The following is a 17126-nucleotide window of genomic DNA, read 5'->3' on the forward strand; positions in this document are numbered from 1 at the left end:
AAGCTCATATCTAATTTATTGTTCACGGTCAGGTAGAACTTTCCAAATATATTTCTCCTGTTGAATTGTGGGATTTATATCTCATTTTATCAATCCCTGTCCATATTTCTAACCTCTTTATCTCCTTTTATACTTCTTTCCTTCTGACAGTCTTCATCACCTCCCAATTTAGCATCATCTGTGAATTTAATTAGCATGATGCTTACTCCTTCTACCCCACTCATTAATAAAAGCAAGCCTAACACCAATCTCTGAAGCTCCCTTCAAGATTTATACTTCCTCAATTCAATACATCGTCATTGATCAATGCACTTTAATTAAAAGTCATTGATTCAGTAGATGCTCATATCCACTTGAAGTTTTTCTAATAAGATTTGGTGAGGCACTAAGTCAAATGCTTTTCTGAAATAAAGATGTATCTACTGCATTCTTTTCATCCACTGGAGTTATAATTCAGTCCAAAAAGGGCTCAGATTTGTCTAGAAAAACTTGTTCTTATAAAGCCATCCTATTTTTTTATTCAGTTTTATTATCCTCTAAGAACTTTAAATTATGTTAACAAATTCCTTTAGAGTATCATCCATTGTTTTACAGGGATTGAATAGTTTCCGGTTTTCAATTTATTTAATTTTCGTTAACAAGAAATGTAGTGAAAAGTTGCTATTAGCCTTAGGAACTGTGAATGTTGAACCAAAGTTTAAAGTGGATCAATTTATGAAGGAGAGTTCACCACTTCTGGTGGCTGCATGTTGTCACGGTTTTTATAAAATTTTAATTACTGTTCCATAAATAATGAATATTAACTAACTGCATACCATATACCAGTGGTCCCCAAACTGTGGGGCATGCCCCTTAAGGGGTCTCGGAGGAACATTTTGGAGGGCGTGGTGGGGTCTGGGCCTGCCCCCATGGGAGGCGGTGAGGGAGTGCCACCCAGCCCTGCTCTGCTCCGGCTCCAGCCCCGCTCCGAGTTACAGCCCCAGCCTTGGACCCTAGCTCCTGGCTTGGCCATGGTGCCACACCCGGCTCCAGCTGCCGGCCCTGACCGCAGCCCTACTCCTGGCCTCCCTCCCCTGCCTTGGCCCCCAACCGCAGCTCCACTCTTGGCCTGGGCTCGAGCCACCCCCAGTTGCAGCCCTGACCTCAGCCCATGGCTTCTGGCCCAGCCACGGCTCTTGTCCCAGCCTCGGCCTCCTTACCCTGTCCACACCCCAGGAGCCATGACTCTATGGTGCTCCTACAAGTGGTGTTACTAAAGCAGCATAAAGAGGCACTTATGTGAATGGGAGCCAAATTTAAGTGAAGACACTTCCACAGCTAGGTTGACGCAAGGCAACTTACGTCGACGTAACCGCATAATGTCGACCAGGTTTAAGTAACTGCTTGGAAAAGGGCGGTTTTGGCATCATACCATGAGAAATACCAACATTTTGGTTTAAAGTACATTAAAAAGAAATCTACGATATAACTGAACTATTTCAATAAATCCTATTGGTCTGGAGAATAACCATGTATTATTTGTATTATGGTAGTTTCCAGAGGTCTCACTTTGGAACCAGGCTCCTTTGTAGTAGGTGCTGTACAAACATGTAGTTAACAAACAGTCCCTTCCCTAAAGAGCTTACATTCTGTTGTTGCACTGGCAATCTACCTCCAATGGCAATTACTAATAAATTATTGTTTAGTGTTAACAATGTGGTTGGTGCTGCACTATGGAAAAACAGATGGTGACAATTTAGCTTCTTAAATTAATATTTTATTAGTATAGAATCATAGAAATGCAGGGATGGAAGGGACCTCAAGAGGCCATTTTGTTCTTAGCCCTGTGCCGAGGCAGGAACATGTATACTTAGCCCAACCTTCCCCTCCTATAATTATAAACGCACGTCTTGTGAGTGGGGTATAGGGAATGGGTTTTACATGGGCTTTGGATAATTTGTCAAATGTCCTTTTCTTCACTAACACTTTGCTTTAGGAACAAAAATATACAATTTCTACATTTCTTTTAAAGTCCATAAGGTTTGCCCCATAAGGTTTTGCACTCTCATGTTGTTAATTCGTTTTATTGTTCTGGCAGGTCCCAACTGTATTGCTGCTTACCAAAGTGGAACTTTGTCCAAACATTTCTCAAAGCTTGAGAATTAAAAAGTTTACTGGGTGAATAAATATTTGAGTTTTTACATGAAAACCACACACACGCACAAATACATATCTACTCACACACGGCTGTGTGTGTATAATGCATTACACTCAAGTGTATTGGGCAGAGGAACACTATTATGACCACACTTGTAGAAATATTTTAGTTTGACTGATTTGTTACATAAACACTGAGGCCTCAAGCATTGTGTAATCACACTGCTCCGTTATAGCAGTCCCAAATTCAGCCCTAAAGCCAAAGGCACTTTCAGTGTTTCTAAGATCCCCTCAATTGGGGATTCTAGTTCAGCCCCTAAAATTTAAACTCAGTTGAAATTTCTTTGCTTTAAGGACTGTCTCCCTTTGTGAAAAACTAAAAAGAGAGACAAATTGCCTGCAGACCTAAGAACTTAAAGTGCCACACAAAGTTGGATTTAAAATACTTAGAGTTCAATGAAGTGGTGGTGTGGGGGGAGTGAGGAAAAGTAAGAAATCCAGCCTCCCATTTCAAATCCACTTGCTCTCCTTGATTTTAGGGCTCAGTCTTTGAGCCCTATGCAGAGCTGTGCTTGATGCAGGACCTGAGCTGTCCATCACCTGTGCTCTCTGGCAAGTAAGAGGAATCTCCCGGCTTCTCTAACTTATGTCATCTGGTAATAGCCCTCAAGAGGACCTTATGCCCTCTAAGGAGTGCTGAAGTGCAGCAGTGTTCCAGCTTCACCTCCCCCTCAGCTATGTTCCTGGCATACTCTTGATGCTGGACAAAATACTGTAGAGCTTTATGCCACCGGGGGAGCTCTCCGCTGCTCTGACTATGGGAGGCTGTGGGGCATTGGAAGGAGCAGTGGGGTGTGTCTCAAGAGGTTGGTGGTGTTTTGGCAGCTGACAGGGGTCAGGATCAAACGTGAGGTGGGGTAAGAACTAGAGGATTTGGCAGGTGCGAGAAAGTTTGGATGCAGATGCTCATTAAAGTTTTTGGGAGAGGCAGGAAAAACTGTGGGTAAAGTTCGCTGTGAGAAGGGGGTTGGGGAACTTGGATGTAGGGGAAGGGAGGTAAGTTCAGGCACTTTGCAGAGAGTTACAAATAGATTCCTACAGGTGACCTCAACAATCCTGATCAGCTACAAGAGACATAAACTAGCCACACCCAAAGAATTAACCCAGCTACCTGTAAGTAGACAAAGACATGGCTGTTTTCCCTCCTCCTCCCTTCCAAACTGAAAATGCTGCAGAGGGTGAAGCAACATCTATTGTTTGAACAGGCTATTGGAGATCACCCATTACAAAAGACTATAAAACTCACCTGGCCAGAGACTCCTGAGGGCTTGGCTACAGTTGCGAGTTACAGCGCATTAAAGCAGCCCCAGGTGCCCTAGCTCACTACCGTCCACACTGGTAAGGCACGTAGCGCGCTCTGACTCCAGGGCTAGAGCGCTCCTGGTACTCCACCTAGGTGAGAAGATTAACACTTGGTGCACATTGGCTGAAACTCCTGGGCGTCAGTGTGAACAAGGTGTTGCATTACTGTGCTCTGATCAGCCTCCGGAAACGTCCCATAATCTCTTTAAGTCAAGTGGCCACTCTTGTCATTGTTTTGGAATCACTGCAGGCATGCCGATATGCCCTTTGAAAGCTCTGTTTCTGACAGCTGGCATGCTTATCTGCTCTGAGACAAAGCAACCATTACTGTGGAATGCTGTGCATGAGAGAGGCAGTAGGGGGGGTCTGTTGCTGTCTGAACTTACAAGACAGCATCCTGACATGCTCTCAGCCCCCCAAAACCCACTCTCTTCCCCCCACAAACACATAACACACTCCATCCCCACCCCCGCTCATTTGAAAAGCACATTGCAGCCACTTGCTGGGATAACTGGGATAACTACTGCAATGCACTGCTCTCTGAGGCCGTTGCAAGAGCTGCTAATGTGGCCACACCAGTGCGCTTGCAGCTGTCAGTGTGATAAGATTGCAGCACTTTCCCTACTGTGCTCTACGAAGGCTGGTTTAACTCAAAGTGCTCTACATCTGCAAGTGTAGCCATGCCCTGAGAGAGAGATCAGGAAGCATGAAATAACATGGACAATCACACATTTGATGCACTCCCATCATGTATAGCAAAATCTATGTCTAAGAAAGGAATTTTGATGCCAATTCTTTTTTTCTATGGGATTTTCCCCAACAAGGTGTTGCAAAAATCAGGACAGAAGTGTTCCCTCAGTTATGGATTTAAAACATTTAAAATAATTTTTCCATAAAGTATCAGATATTGCCTGCACCAGAGCCATGATATGGATCTGACATGGAAAAACCCCTCTTATATAATATTTCATATGCAAGTGGACTTAGGAGGGATGTATTTAAATACTAATATTCAGAGGCACCGACTTTGTGATTTCCCAGGGGGTGTGTGATCCCTGCTCCACTCCACTCTTGATCCCTTCTGCCTCCTCCCCTGAGCACGCCCTGCCCCCGCTCCTCCCTTTCCCCATGAGCACCTCCTACATGTCACTGAACAGCTGGTCACTGGCGGGTGGGCAGCGCTGTGGGGGAGGATCTGTTTGAAGGGGTCCATCAGCAGGTTGGAGGCACTTGGGGAAGGGGGAGGAGTTGATCAGCAGGGCAGCTGAGCACCCAATTCCCCCCCCCCCCCCCAAACATAATGTGGAGTAAATTGAAAAGAGAGACTCTGTTAGGGAAAGTTTCCAATCAGCATGTGTTTCCCTGTTTCTGCCAACTCTGTATCCAGTTACTACCATTATTTCATTAGGATTTAGATTTAAATCTGAGGTGCCTTGAATCAAAATGAATGCTTGTGTGCACCACTCTCTTCCAATACAACTTTTTTATTAGAGTGAACATTGAGAGGGGATTAGTTACTGCTCTGAATATGCAGTATCCAAGGGAGTGTTGTGACAATGGAATGCTTATTGGATTTATGGCCTATGGACTATTATCCTTGAATGTCGAGCAAAGCCTAAAAATTCACTTAAATTAAGTTATGCTAAGGAAAGCCCAGTGCATGCTGAGAACTTTGCTATGAGAACTGGGCTTTGTACAGATGTTCTGAGATTGTGTTCAAGGCACTTTGTTTATGAATATTGTTTGGGTTAAAAAGACTATTAAACTCTGGTAAGGATTGCTCTGGACAGGCTGGGTACTTTTCTGGGGACAGAAATGCAGGAAGGAGATTTCATTTTCTCTATTTGTTTTGTGTCCTCCCATTTCTTTGCTTCTCTTTGTTTTCTGCTTCAGTTAGGGCCCAGGAAGTGCAGGAACTGACTTCGCACCTGTGATACAGCCTTCCAACTTGACTGACCTACTAGTGACAGCGCCTGCCCAAGGAAAAAATCACAAAGCTGACACCAGTCACTCCATTACTGTAAGAAGGAGCACCTATTTCCTTTCTTGCTTTCCTTTCCCTGTCTCCTACTGGTCTCTCTTCTTTTTTAATCTGTGATTGGTTGGAGAAAACCACTTGACAAACCTAGCAGGTTTATGAGTGAACTATTTATCATTCCTGTGAGAAATGGTCTAGTTATTACGGAGTCCTGCCTTGAGTGCAGGGGACTGGACTAGATGACCTACTGAGGTCCCTTCCATTCCTACATTTTACTGATTGTTCCAGAGTTGGCAACAACAAGGGCTGCGTTCAGTATCTAGGGGTTCCTTTTCAACAATACAACACAAAACTGGCTCGAGCCTCAACCCAGTGACCTAGGACAATTACACACCACCCGCTGGGCGCCTCCAAGAGGCAATACTTCCCCTCTTGCAAGCACAGAGTCTGAGTGTAGCAAAAACTTTTAATAAAAGGAGGGAAGTAACTTGGCATTATTTGGGGGAAACATGCAAACAGGGTTCACAAACAAACCATGAGCAAATGACCCACCCCCAAGTAAGTTGGGCAAAGTCCTTTTCCACTCAGGTCCAGCAACCCAAAAGCCACTTTCACGTGCCCATCCCTTCTCTGCTCCCCACTCAGAGTTGCTGTCCTTGGTCAGTGCAGCCCCAGAATTCAGAGATGCATCTGCAGAGTTCACCTCCCGCTCTGGGTGGAGGTGGGGTAAGGAGGCACCTTATTTGCTCTGCAGCTCGGGCACTCACTCGCCGGCCGCTCACCACACCTCTCCGCCAACCACCTTGCTGGCCTGTCACCAAAATGTCTTCAGGGCCCACCATTTAACACAGCTCTCAGTGATGTCAGCTGTTAGTGGGGGAGCCTCACTGCTGGCGCATACTGGGCAGTTTCTTACATCAGAGACACTGTCCCAAAGCAGGTCATACTTAGACCTAGGTATCAGTCATTTCAGCTCTGCAGCAAGTAACAAGACTCTCAATTGAGTCTAAATTAGCTCTGTTATTACACATTGGACAGAGAGAGAAAGGGTCAAATGGTGTCTAGGACCCTTCAGTAGGGCCCACACCACCAGGCACTAGAACCTACCTGTCCCTACCCTCTCTCTACTCACTTGGCTTTGGAACCCATGACCCCTGCCTAGCGAGTGCCCTTTAGTTGTGGGTGATTCCCTCAATTGGGACATGCCAAGTACAGTTCTCATGTCCTCGAGTCATGCTGCCCTTGATTCCCTTTATTACGCCTGCCCCCAAACCAAGCAGACTGGGGATCCCACACCAGCCAAAAGTGACCATTTGGGCAAGCAATCCCTTCATGCTGAGCACCTAGGCAGGGGCGTGTGCCCATGCAAATGAGATTAGCTAATGAAGTCCTCTTCCACAGCTCATCATTAGATGTCAGGGAGAGCTCATTCAGACTCTGCTTACATCATCATCAAGAAAAAGGGTCAGGAAAGGAAAAGCTGGTTTTGCAACTTGGTTGCATCCCTGACCACTTGGCTAATAGCCATTGAGGGACTTACCCTCCAGGAGCTTATCTAATTCTTTTTGGAACCCAGTTATACTTTTGGTCTTCCCAGCATCCCCTCTGGCAATGAATTCTACAGGTTGTCAGGGGATAAAAAACACTTCTGCAAATTGTTCATTGGTATCCATAAGGAGGTATATACTTTATTATTTTTTTTAAATGTACACACCATTGAGAGTTTTGGATTTTAAAATACAACAAAACTTGTAAGTAGCTTGTACATATTTCTGTGTAGTCAGTATTTGCTACCGCTGGAGTAAAAACCTAAGTATTAGCTGAGTACAAAAAAAAAGCAGTTCTATAGACATAAATGATAATACAAAAGTTGCCATGCGGCTCCTAACATAAAAAATAAGAAGCAAAGAAAAATAGTTCACGTCTTTTTGTAAAATTGTGATTATGGAACATGTCCTAAAACTGGTCTGGGGTTACAGCCCAGAACAGGGAGTCAGGTCACTTGGATTCTATTCCTAGTTCTGCAGCTGACTCACTGTGACCAAGCACATCACGTTGCTTCTCTGTGCCTCATATTGCAAACCAGTACCCTAGGAATACTACTAGCTACCCGCTTTTGCGAACTCCTCCGAAATTTTCCAAAACAGGCTCTATAAAAGTATATCATTCCTTGATTTCCTCTCTCCACCCAGGATATTTTTCTGGATTTATCTCTTGAGACTGCTGCAGCTTTTATAAAGAGCTGCAGACTTCACAAATATTGCTATATACTATGCAATGTGAAAGGATTCCAAACCTTTTATAGCAATATGTTCATGACTACTCATACCTCAGCGTGAAGTGTGTTTTAAAAGCTTCTTACATTCCACAATACTTTGCAATTTGCAGGCATAGTACACAGGTCACTTGTAATATTTCGTAACAATTAGATTCTCTACAATGAGCAATATTCACTTCCTTCTCTTCTGTAACTTCAATCCTTTCTCTTACATTTCCTCCCTAATCACGATCTGTTAGCATCTGTACTAACCTCATGTGGTTTGAAAAGTCCTCAGGCGAGGGACTTTATCTTCCTATACGTTCATAAAGCACCAGTAACACCTACAGCACTATATAAATAATGATACTCATAATACTTTTTTCCACTAGAAGGCATTTGAAATAAAGCAAACAAAAGGAAAAATAACACACTGAGGGCAGGATTTTCAGAAGAGCTCAGTGATGGCTTAAGTCTGGGAAACTGCTCCCACTCAATGGTAAAACTCCCACTGATGTCAATGGGACCAGAATGAGGGCAGTGCTGAGGGCTTTAGAACATCTCACCCTAAAACTTGAAAGGATAAATAGGTGAAGAAGCTGAAACTGGTTAGTTCAAAAGATTTTTGCAGATATTTGAGTAGGGAAAAGCAAACCTGGGAAATAATGAAAGATGACTGAAATGGCTCAAAGATTTCTTGGTGATGAAAACATCAGCACATTGTAGCATAAAAAAAATTCTCTATCCAGATGACTGTCAAAAAATCACACGCACCTCATTAACTCCTGACTATCTTCACTGGCTCTTGTGCTGCAGTAAGATAAATAAGTACCAGAAATATTGTTCAGGGAGGAAAGACAGTATGGTCTAAATTAAAAATATTTACCTGGAACACATGCTATGGGGACCCATGTGTATATAAAATGGGAGTTTGGAGTGGTTTGTTAAATCCTATCACTCTGAGAGCCTCATATTCCTCATGCAGCGTTCACTGGTCAACAGCAGTGGATGCTTCAAAACCAGGAGTGCTTCGAATCCACACTGCACTAAGGTCAGAACTGAGTTAGCTATGGTAGAGCCACGTATAGAACATGGCTGTCGCTAGCAGTGTGGAGCAGAATGTTTTTCTGACAACCACTCTAGGAAATCCCCCAAGTGTAGATTTATATTTTTTGCGCAGATGGTGTTGAGCCTGTCTACACGACAAATACAGATGAGTTGTGGGATTCGACTACAATATAGGTATAAACATAGCGTAGACTGAGCCTACGGGGACAGTTTAATAAAATCTCTGACCAAAAATCTCTGCCCACAATTGTCTGGAAAACTGGGCTCAAATCTTGCTAGTAACAGCCTTGTTTATACATCATTGTAGCTGGTATGGGTATAATCACAGAGTGCCCAGAGTCTAGCCTGGCATAAGCTAAATTTGTGAAGTGAACCTTGTTAACAAAACATGTCAAATGCCTTGGAACCATCAGAGTCCCATCTTTACTGTAACTCCATGCTAGAGGTCTAAGTTACAACACAGTAGTCCTCATAGCTAAAATATGTTTCACTCTTGCACTCTGGAAGGAGCATTATGTCAACTGTGCCTCCAGTACATGCTGCTGTCTCACTAGAGTCCAAGGCTCTGGCACAGGTAGGGTACACAGTTAAAACAAGGTTCAATCCCTGCAAGACTAAACTCTTTAAAAAAACTGGTTAGAGAACCATGTGATGTAATGGAGCCCCCAAACATGGTGGGAATGGCGATGTAAACAGGACCAAAGAGACATTGTTCAAGCCTATAACATATAGACATGAGTAAGCTGGGTGGAGCACCACTGGAAGATGTCACCTGGGAAATAAACTATTTCTGGTCATTATTTCACTGTTTTATCTTAAAAGGACAATGATATATTGTCTCTCCGGACCCCATTGTTTTGTTGCTCTTTAAGGAACCAGTTCATGAGCATTTCCTGAGAAGGAGCATTTTCAAAAGCTTGAAAATACAATATTCTGTGTATTTTCAGAATCCTGTTTTATTCTGGATTGCTGTCAGAAAAAAAGTCCAGAGAAAGAAGGGTCAGTTACTGTGGTGGTCTAAAAGCACACTGCGTGAGATTCTACTCAGCAATCTGCTGAATACTTGTTTAAATGAATATCCAATTCAGCTCTGAGGCACACTCAGTTTTATATGTTAAGTATGATGGTTAAAAATGGAAAACATGATCTTGAGAGGCCCAAAATTCTGTGTCATATGAAAGCGCCATGGTTTCAAGAATGATCTGCTTTTGTGACTACACGTGTATCCTGTTCACTACATACAGGATACACACTACATAGAAAAACCAGCATAGCAGGAGAAAGCCATAACAGTGTGCCTGAATATACCCAAGGACCCACAAAAGTGCAACACCCTGCTTTAGCAACCAACCCCATCACCAGAAGCACCTCATCACACAGACAGCTTGTTTTTTTCATTGTGTACCTTTCTTTTTGAAAACCAAGCCCTACCAGCTTGTAGTTCTTGAATACGAGCGTAGAAAACTGGCTTCATCTCTTTTTTAAATTATAAATTGCATGTAATAATCAAACTAGAGAAGTGTTGAGAAAATGAACCAAATCATTTAAAAACATTGGTTTATTAGGGTTCTTATCAGCCAGATCCTCCATGGAAGAAGTGGTGTCCTAGTGCAATGCACTCTAGGATGACAGAGAGCAGCTGGAGCTCACTAATGTGACTTTTGGAGGTTCAGGACTTTTGTTTGTGCCCAGAAATAACTGAAAGGCGTCAACATTTTGCTACTGGAAACCTAAATGAGGCCATATTAAAGTGTTAAATATGAGCATTATTTCTGCATAAGGCACCAGACATTTTTAGCAGCTGGCCCTTACATCTAGTGAGACAATTATGTGGACTTGGTTGATGATGTACAATGTATTATCTGAGTAGCATGACATTTGGGGCTGTTCTCCATTTTACTAGGTGGTGTTGTAATAATGTGTTTTCAATGTCCAAAATATTGCAAAGGAGTTCACTGAATGAATCAGGTCAAAGGAACATGTGCATTAGAAGGAAGACCCTTCTTTCAGGCACATATTTGGAAAATAAACAGCAACAATGAGAAAGGAAATACTCAAAAGTAACCTGATAAATATGTTCTGTGTGAAAGTTTGCCCTTCTGTAGCAGTGATTCATTCAATGGGCACTCAAAGAAAGTCAGAAGAACTGCTCCATTTTGGATTTTTGACATGCTACAGCACCCAACTGTCCCTACAGAGGGTGGCTGGTGCATGGGGATGGCATACTGCAACCCCCAAATAAAGAATGGTCAGTTTTCACTGGCAGTACCACCTGCTGACTGTAAATGCAACACCAGACCCTCAATTTTGCACTGTAAGAAAAACCCTCTAGAATAATGACAATAACCCACTTCACTGGGAAACAAGGTTGGAGGTTGATATTTTTCAAAAAACTGACAAGACAGACATTCCTTCTGTCTCCTTAGACAGCTGATTTTTAAAAGAAACAAAGCTTGTTGACATTTGGGATTTATAGCCGAGATACTGAACAAAATAGACCAAAAACACTGTAGAACTGGTAACAAGCACCTTTGACAGATAAAAGTGCCTATGACTATGGGACACACTATGTTTTAAGTTTTTCAAAGCTGTTTGCCCACAGAGGAAATACAAATTCTGTATTAAAAAAGTCTTGTTTGTTATTCTTCAACAGTCCCCTCATTTGAAATTTGGCTCTTCCCCAGCAGTGCCCATAGCAACACTTGCTGAGAACTCAGAAATGTGCAGCTAATTTGTGTGTGGTTTCAGCTCCTGAATGCCAGCAGCTGAACTGTACTCTTTCAAGAGCAACAGGCTTTGTAAGGCCGTGTAATCCCATTTATGTTAATTTTTTAGATGGCCATTGACAAGGGAAATACTTTTGTTAGCAACTCAAATAAAGAATACAAAATCCTGGAGTGGAAAATCTCACCTTTCTGTTCACACCATTTTATCGACAAAACAAACATTCAGAAATGCAAGCAATAGTAAGCATGGCAAAAAATTTCTCTCCACTAAACCAAGAATAAATTAGTTTGTAACAAACTTTTTTTTTTGTCATAAAAATGGGTAGAAGGAAGAGTAGATTTTTTCCTCTTTGGTCTATCTTGATATCCCTCCAGAGACACATAACAGGCATATTTCAAATTCACTCGTCTCCTATTGCAGGAAACAGTGACGTAGCAGTTTGTATTTTCAGAATTCTGGAAAAGAAGAAAAGTATTGCAATAATAATTTTCATTGATTGAAGAAACAGGAATAAAGAAGCAAAAGGTATGACAAGAGGCTCTGTAATGTTTCAATGGTAGAAGTTTTTACCCTGAGCATAATTAGATCAAATATTTAACTATACCATGTGCTACAAATAACATACACCTCTACCCCGATATAACATGAATTTGGATATAATGCAGTAAAGCAGTGCTCCGGGGAGAGGGCTGTGCACTCCGGCGGATCAAAGCAAGTTCGATATAATGCGGTTTCACCTATAACGCGGTAAGATTTTTTGGCTCCTGAGGACAGCGTTATATCGGGGTAGAGGTGTATTTCCACTTAATACAAACCCTTTCTGTATATCCATTGAAAGTAAAACACAAAACACACACACACACATGCTAGCACTACTATGGGCTCTTGAAGAGGTGACATTTTGCAATAAAGAGTTCCATTGACTTAAAACTTGGTGCATAGAATTTTGGAACGTTTTTGTTAAAGTGATAAAAAAACCCCAACAAGATGCATTTTCAACAAGAACTGATCAAGAAACTAAAACAATATCAACATTTGTGGTTTTCAGATCAACTTTTAATCACCTTTCCAGGAGGAAAACACAAATGATTCACTAGTAGTGAAGCCTAATTAAGAATAATCTCAATCCGTTTATATGGGGAGAAAGTCATCAGCAAACGGATCTGGGGGAAATAGTGCATAGAAAATTACAATACCAACCCCAATATCTAACAACAATTAGGAAAGCAAACAGAAATCTGGAGTGTATCAACAGCAGAATAAAGCACAACTCACAAGAGACAGTTATGGCAATGTAACAAGGCAGCTGGTGGGATCACAAGTGAAGTACTGTGTTATAATTTTTGATGAGGTAGCATCTACCACCCCCAATTTGTAATTGGATCCCATTGTGAGAGGTACTGTACATAGGGATAAAGAAGATGGGGTATTTGTTAAATCTAACAGGTTGAAGGGGTGAGGACTGCTGTTGACTTGCTTTGTGTTACCTGTTCCTCTATTTAAATAGATGTGAGCCCATGGTGAAAGGATATGTAGGCTTTTTAGAAATTTAACTAAATATATTTGTGGAGTCATATTACACGGATTCTAGTGAAGAGTTCAGAAGGGGCACAGTCAAGAGTCCCCGTGGTTATCATTATGTGGAAAGGTTATTAAAATGGGCTTAGAGGATGAAGCCCTGGCCCATTGAAGTCAACGGTAGGTCTGCCAGGCAGTGGGGCTAGGATTTCATCCAGAGTCATTAAAAATCTGAATAGGACATGACTGAACTTCTGAGGAGTAAAATTTCTAGAGGATAACAGATACAAAAGAAGGGAACTGGGAATGGAATGTGTTGGGAAACATTTTGCTACACAGGCTGTGATTAATGCATACAATGCACTAAGAAAGGCAGCAGATGACTCTACAATGTATTCTCAAGGAGTTATGCAGGCAATTAAAAGACCCAAACATGACAAGTACATGCAGAAGCTGGGAAGATAGAAAGACCATAATAGACTAAGTACAGTTTAGTTCGTCTCTCTCTTTCTCACTCATACCCTGCTTTAACAATCTTTCTTCCTCACATGTTCTTGTCCCTAATTCTCCATCTCTCCCCAGGGTAGCAATATAAGGAGAGTGTACAATCAGTAAAGGTTAGCAGTACAGTAATATTTGGATGTAAAATCAAAGGGATAATTCTAAAAATGTGGATTTGTATACATGGAGATTTTAGAGATTCTTCTGTTTTCTTAAGGGGACTTAAAGTGTAGGAAAATGCTCCGTCCCCACCCATATCAAAGGCCCATCGTGGCTGGGAAAAGGTAAACTGGATAGGTTTCTTCAAGATCCAGTCACACTGTGTGTTTATGATGTTGCTAGGTAGTGACATGATGTACTTGCTTCTCCTTTCCCTGTGGCAAAAAGACAGCTTCTTCTACAGACCTCCAAACTCCTGCTGCCTAAAATGCAGGATTGGTATAGACTGGAAGGGGAATAAAGGTAAACTTGGAAAGAAAGGGGAGGGGGAAGAATGACAAAAGGAGAAAAAAGAATGAGAGATTTCAAGAATATCTTTTCCAGGTGACTATGTCTGAATGAATACAGGCTAAAACTCCTTGCAAACAGTTTTCTATTCTCTGCCATCAGGCAGTTGTAGTCTCCTGTTTTGTGCTTCCTTCTGGGTTTTATGCACCTCACAATGCCTTGCATAAGATGACCGAGGTTAACAGCTCTTTAGAAAAGCTGAAGAAGTGTCACAGTATCAGTTCTTTATGCTGCAAAGCATCGTGCTTCACCTCAGCCCTGGAAGGAAGTGTAAAATGCAGAAACATGACTGATAGCTGGGGCCTTGCCTGGTCACAAGAAGTCAAGGATAATGAAAGAATGGAAGTCTGGTAAGAGGAGGGTAGATACAGGAGACACCTAATACATCTAGTTTCAGAGAGCTGGACCAAAAGACAAAGTGAAAAGGGCTTCTTGTCATCCATAGCATGGGATCCCTCTAGCCTTCTCTTTCCCAGATCTTTTCAGATCCAGAGCACAAATAATCCAACAGCTTGCTCTTCTTTTAGTTCCTCCAGCTGGCACAATTGCCTCTATCCAGCCCAATGTCACTGGCTGGGCTCCCTAAGAAACTCTGTAGTGAGGGTAGACACCTGTTGTAGAATCTCTGCTTAGGGAACAATCGTCAACTTTTCCCTGTGAAGTATCTCATTAAGCAGTGGAAGTTGGGTGGGGCAATAATGAGTGATGAAGAATTATATAGTAGTGGGGAATTAGCTGATTCCCTTGAATGCTTGTTGCCAGATTTTTAAAGGCTTGGATGTTTTTTAATGGTGCATGGTACTTTTTGCAAAGAAAGTGTGAAGTTGTCTTTTGAGTGTTGGCTGCATTTGATTGAAAAACATTTTCAACCTGGACTTTTTTTCAATTAATTTTTTGGTTAGAATATACTCTAAAAATTCATACAAACACCAAGCTACACCACAGTACACACCGTGGCTTGTACTATTCTGCAGAATCTTGTAAGAACTATCACCAGCTTTATTAACAGTATTGACAAGTAAGGCAGACTGATGGAGTCCAAAGCTTAGTTCAGTCTTAGCAAGGCACACCAGAGAATTGTTTCTAGTAGCAAAAACTTTGCGTACTTGAATATCCTCATGAGGTTAAGAACTGTGCTGAGTGGGATACAGAATGCACGGTAGCACAATTGTTCTCAGTTAGGCATGTGTGTTTATAATGAAACAGCTATAGTTCTTGGACTAATCTCTGAATACTTTACAATTGCCACATCTTAGCTGGCAAAATACAATATTACTGTAATTTACATTATACACCATGACCACAACAAAAGTGTTTCAATCAAGCAGACAGAAAATTACTGTATCTGTCATTGTATGAACACACCCACGCATACCTCTGTGCAGTCCATCTGCCCTTGGGGCAGACTGCTTCAGTGCCGAGACCTTTCTCATGGGTGAAAAATGAACTTAGAAAATGATGCTTGACTAGGCTAATATAAGTCAGTTTATGATTGCACATATAATTTGTTGTGGGAAAAAAAATGAGAGTTCAAAATTGGGGGAAGGGTTTTTTTGTTTTAAATTCTGCCATTTCTCTTATTTCCCTGTCTTTAGCTCTACCACTTTTTTTTTCCAGGTCCCTAGAAAGCCTAATGAACTTCTTATTCAGATCTCAGCATTTTGGGAGTGAAGGGAAGATGTACAAAGACTTCATAGGGTAACCGTCTTTTTCTGAGGTGCTGAACATCCATCGCTTTCATTGGAGTTAATGGAACCAGCCTATCCATAGCATTTCGGAAAATCAGAACACTTTTTAGGTGCCTAACTGTAGGTACCTAAGTTGGAAAATCTAGGCCTATATTTTTCAACATATTATGGTCAAAATGTCTTCAGAACTCAAACTCACAGGGTTCTCTCCTCATGTGGTTGATATTACCAGCCCATCCCCAATAGATTCATAGCCTTACTATGGGATGCACATGATTCTCAAGAACCTGATTAGAGTTTAATTTACTGGCATTTCCTTTTCAACCCCAAAAGATACCCAAGCTGATTAAAAAACCAAGTTACATATTTTCACTTTGTATATTACTCCAGAGCAAAGTCCTTTATAGTTGGAAGGAGAGTTTCTTATTTGTTTTCTGACTATTGTTCTTGAAGATATATGTAGCAAAAAGAAAACTCTTTCTTGCCCTTTGGGTATGACGGCCTTTAACAAGACTAAAGGTAGCAAACATGTTGGTTGAACCACTTCACTGAAGAAAGCATATGTGTCTGTGTATAGGTCTTACCTTAGGATTCTGCTGTCATTTTAGATTGTTCAAAGAGGATCACATGCAACTTTCTGAGCAAATACCCATCTAGTTTATAGTGTTAATAATTCCTCCCAAAATAACATGGTATGTACCAAGAAATACCATGCATAGAGCTACACAGCAGTAAAATAGCCAAAGGCACTTAGTACAGAAGATAATTGTCGAAACCTATCATTTAACTTTCAGTCTAACCAGTTTTTGCTGTAATAGAAAGAACACAGGAAAATGTAAGTCTGGTCTGACCAGATTGAAGGATACTATCTTATAGCATAGGCAAATGAACAGTTAATTTTGCTTTTTTGGGGGTACTTGGGGCATACTAAAATGAAGTAAACCTATTTATCCTAAATATAGGGCAGGCAAAGAATAGCTAGAACGTAGCGTCACTGTGAAGAATCTGAGAGTTACCATGTATGATATACTGAATGAATAACAGTAACAAAAAAGCCACATTAGTAGGAAAGATGAAAAGACCTGGATTTGAAAAGTGTGCAGAAAAACAAATGAGAGAAAAAAAAGTCTTTAAATACATACAATAAATATATTGTTTGCTGTGTTGTAGCCATATTGGTCCCAGGCTATGAGACAGACATGGTGGGTGAGGTAATCTCTTTTATTGGACCAACTTCTGTTGGTAAGAGAGACAAGCTTTTGAGCTCCGCAGAGCTCTTCTTCAGGTCTGTGAAATGTAATCAGGTAGCTGTGACATGCTAATAACTTTTCCTACACCTGAGGAAAAGCTCTGTGGAGCCTGAAAGCTTATCCTCTCTTTCACC

General features: G+C 41.6%; 1 protein-coding gene across 2 annotated transcripts in view; it reads right to left on the reverse strand.

Annotated features, from left to right (window-relative positions):
• Window positions 1–7134: 7134 nt before the first annotated feature.
• MTHFD1L (methylenetetrahydrofolate dehydrogenase (NADP+ dependent) 1 like) overlaps window positions 7135–17126 on the reverse strand; it is a 248969-nt gene continuing 238977 nt past the window's right edge. For both annotated transcript variants that reach the window (XM_034765426.1, XM_034765425.1), the window contains exon 28: window positions 7135–11983. The gene's annotated coding sequence lies outside the window, so the exon portion shown is untranslated. The remainder of the gene's footprint in view (window positions 11984–17126) is intronic.

Source organism: Trachemys scripta, chromosome 3 (assembly GCF_013100865.1).
Source record: "Trachemys scripta elegans isolate TJP31775 chromosome 3, CAS_Tse_1.0, whole genome shotgun sequence".
NCBI lineage: Eukaryota > Metazoa > Chordata > Testudines > Emydidae > Trachemys > Trachemys scripta.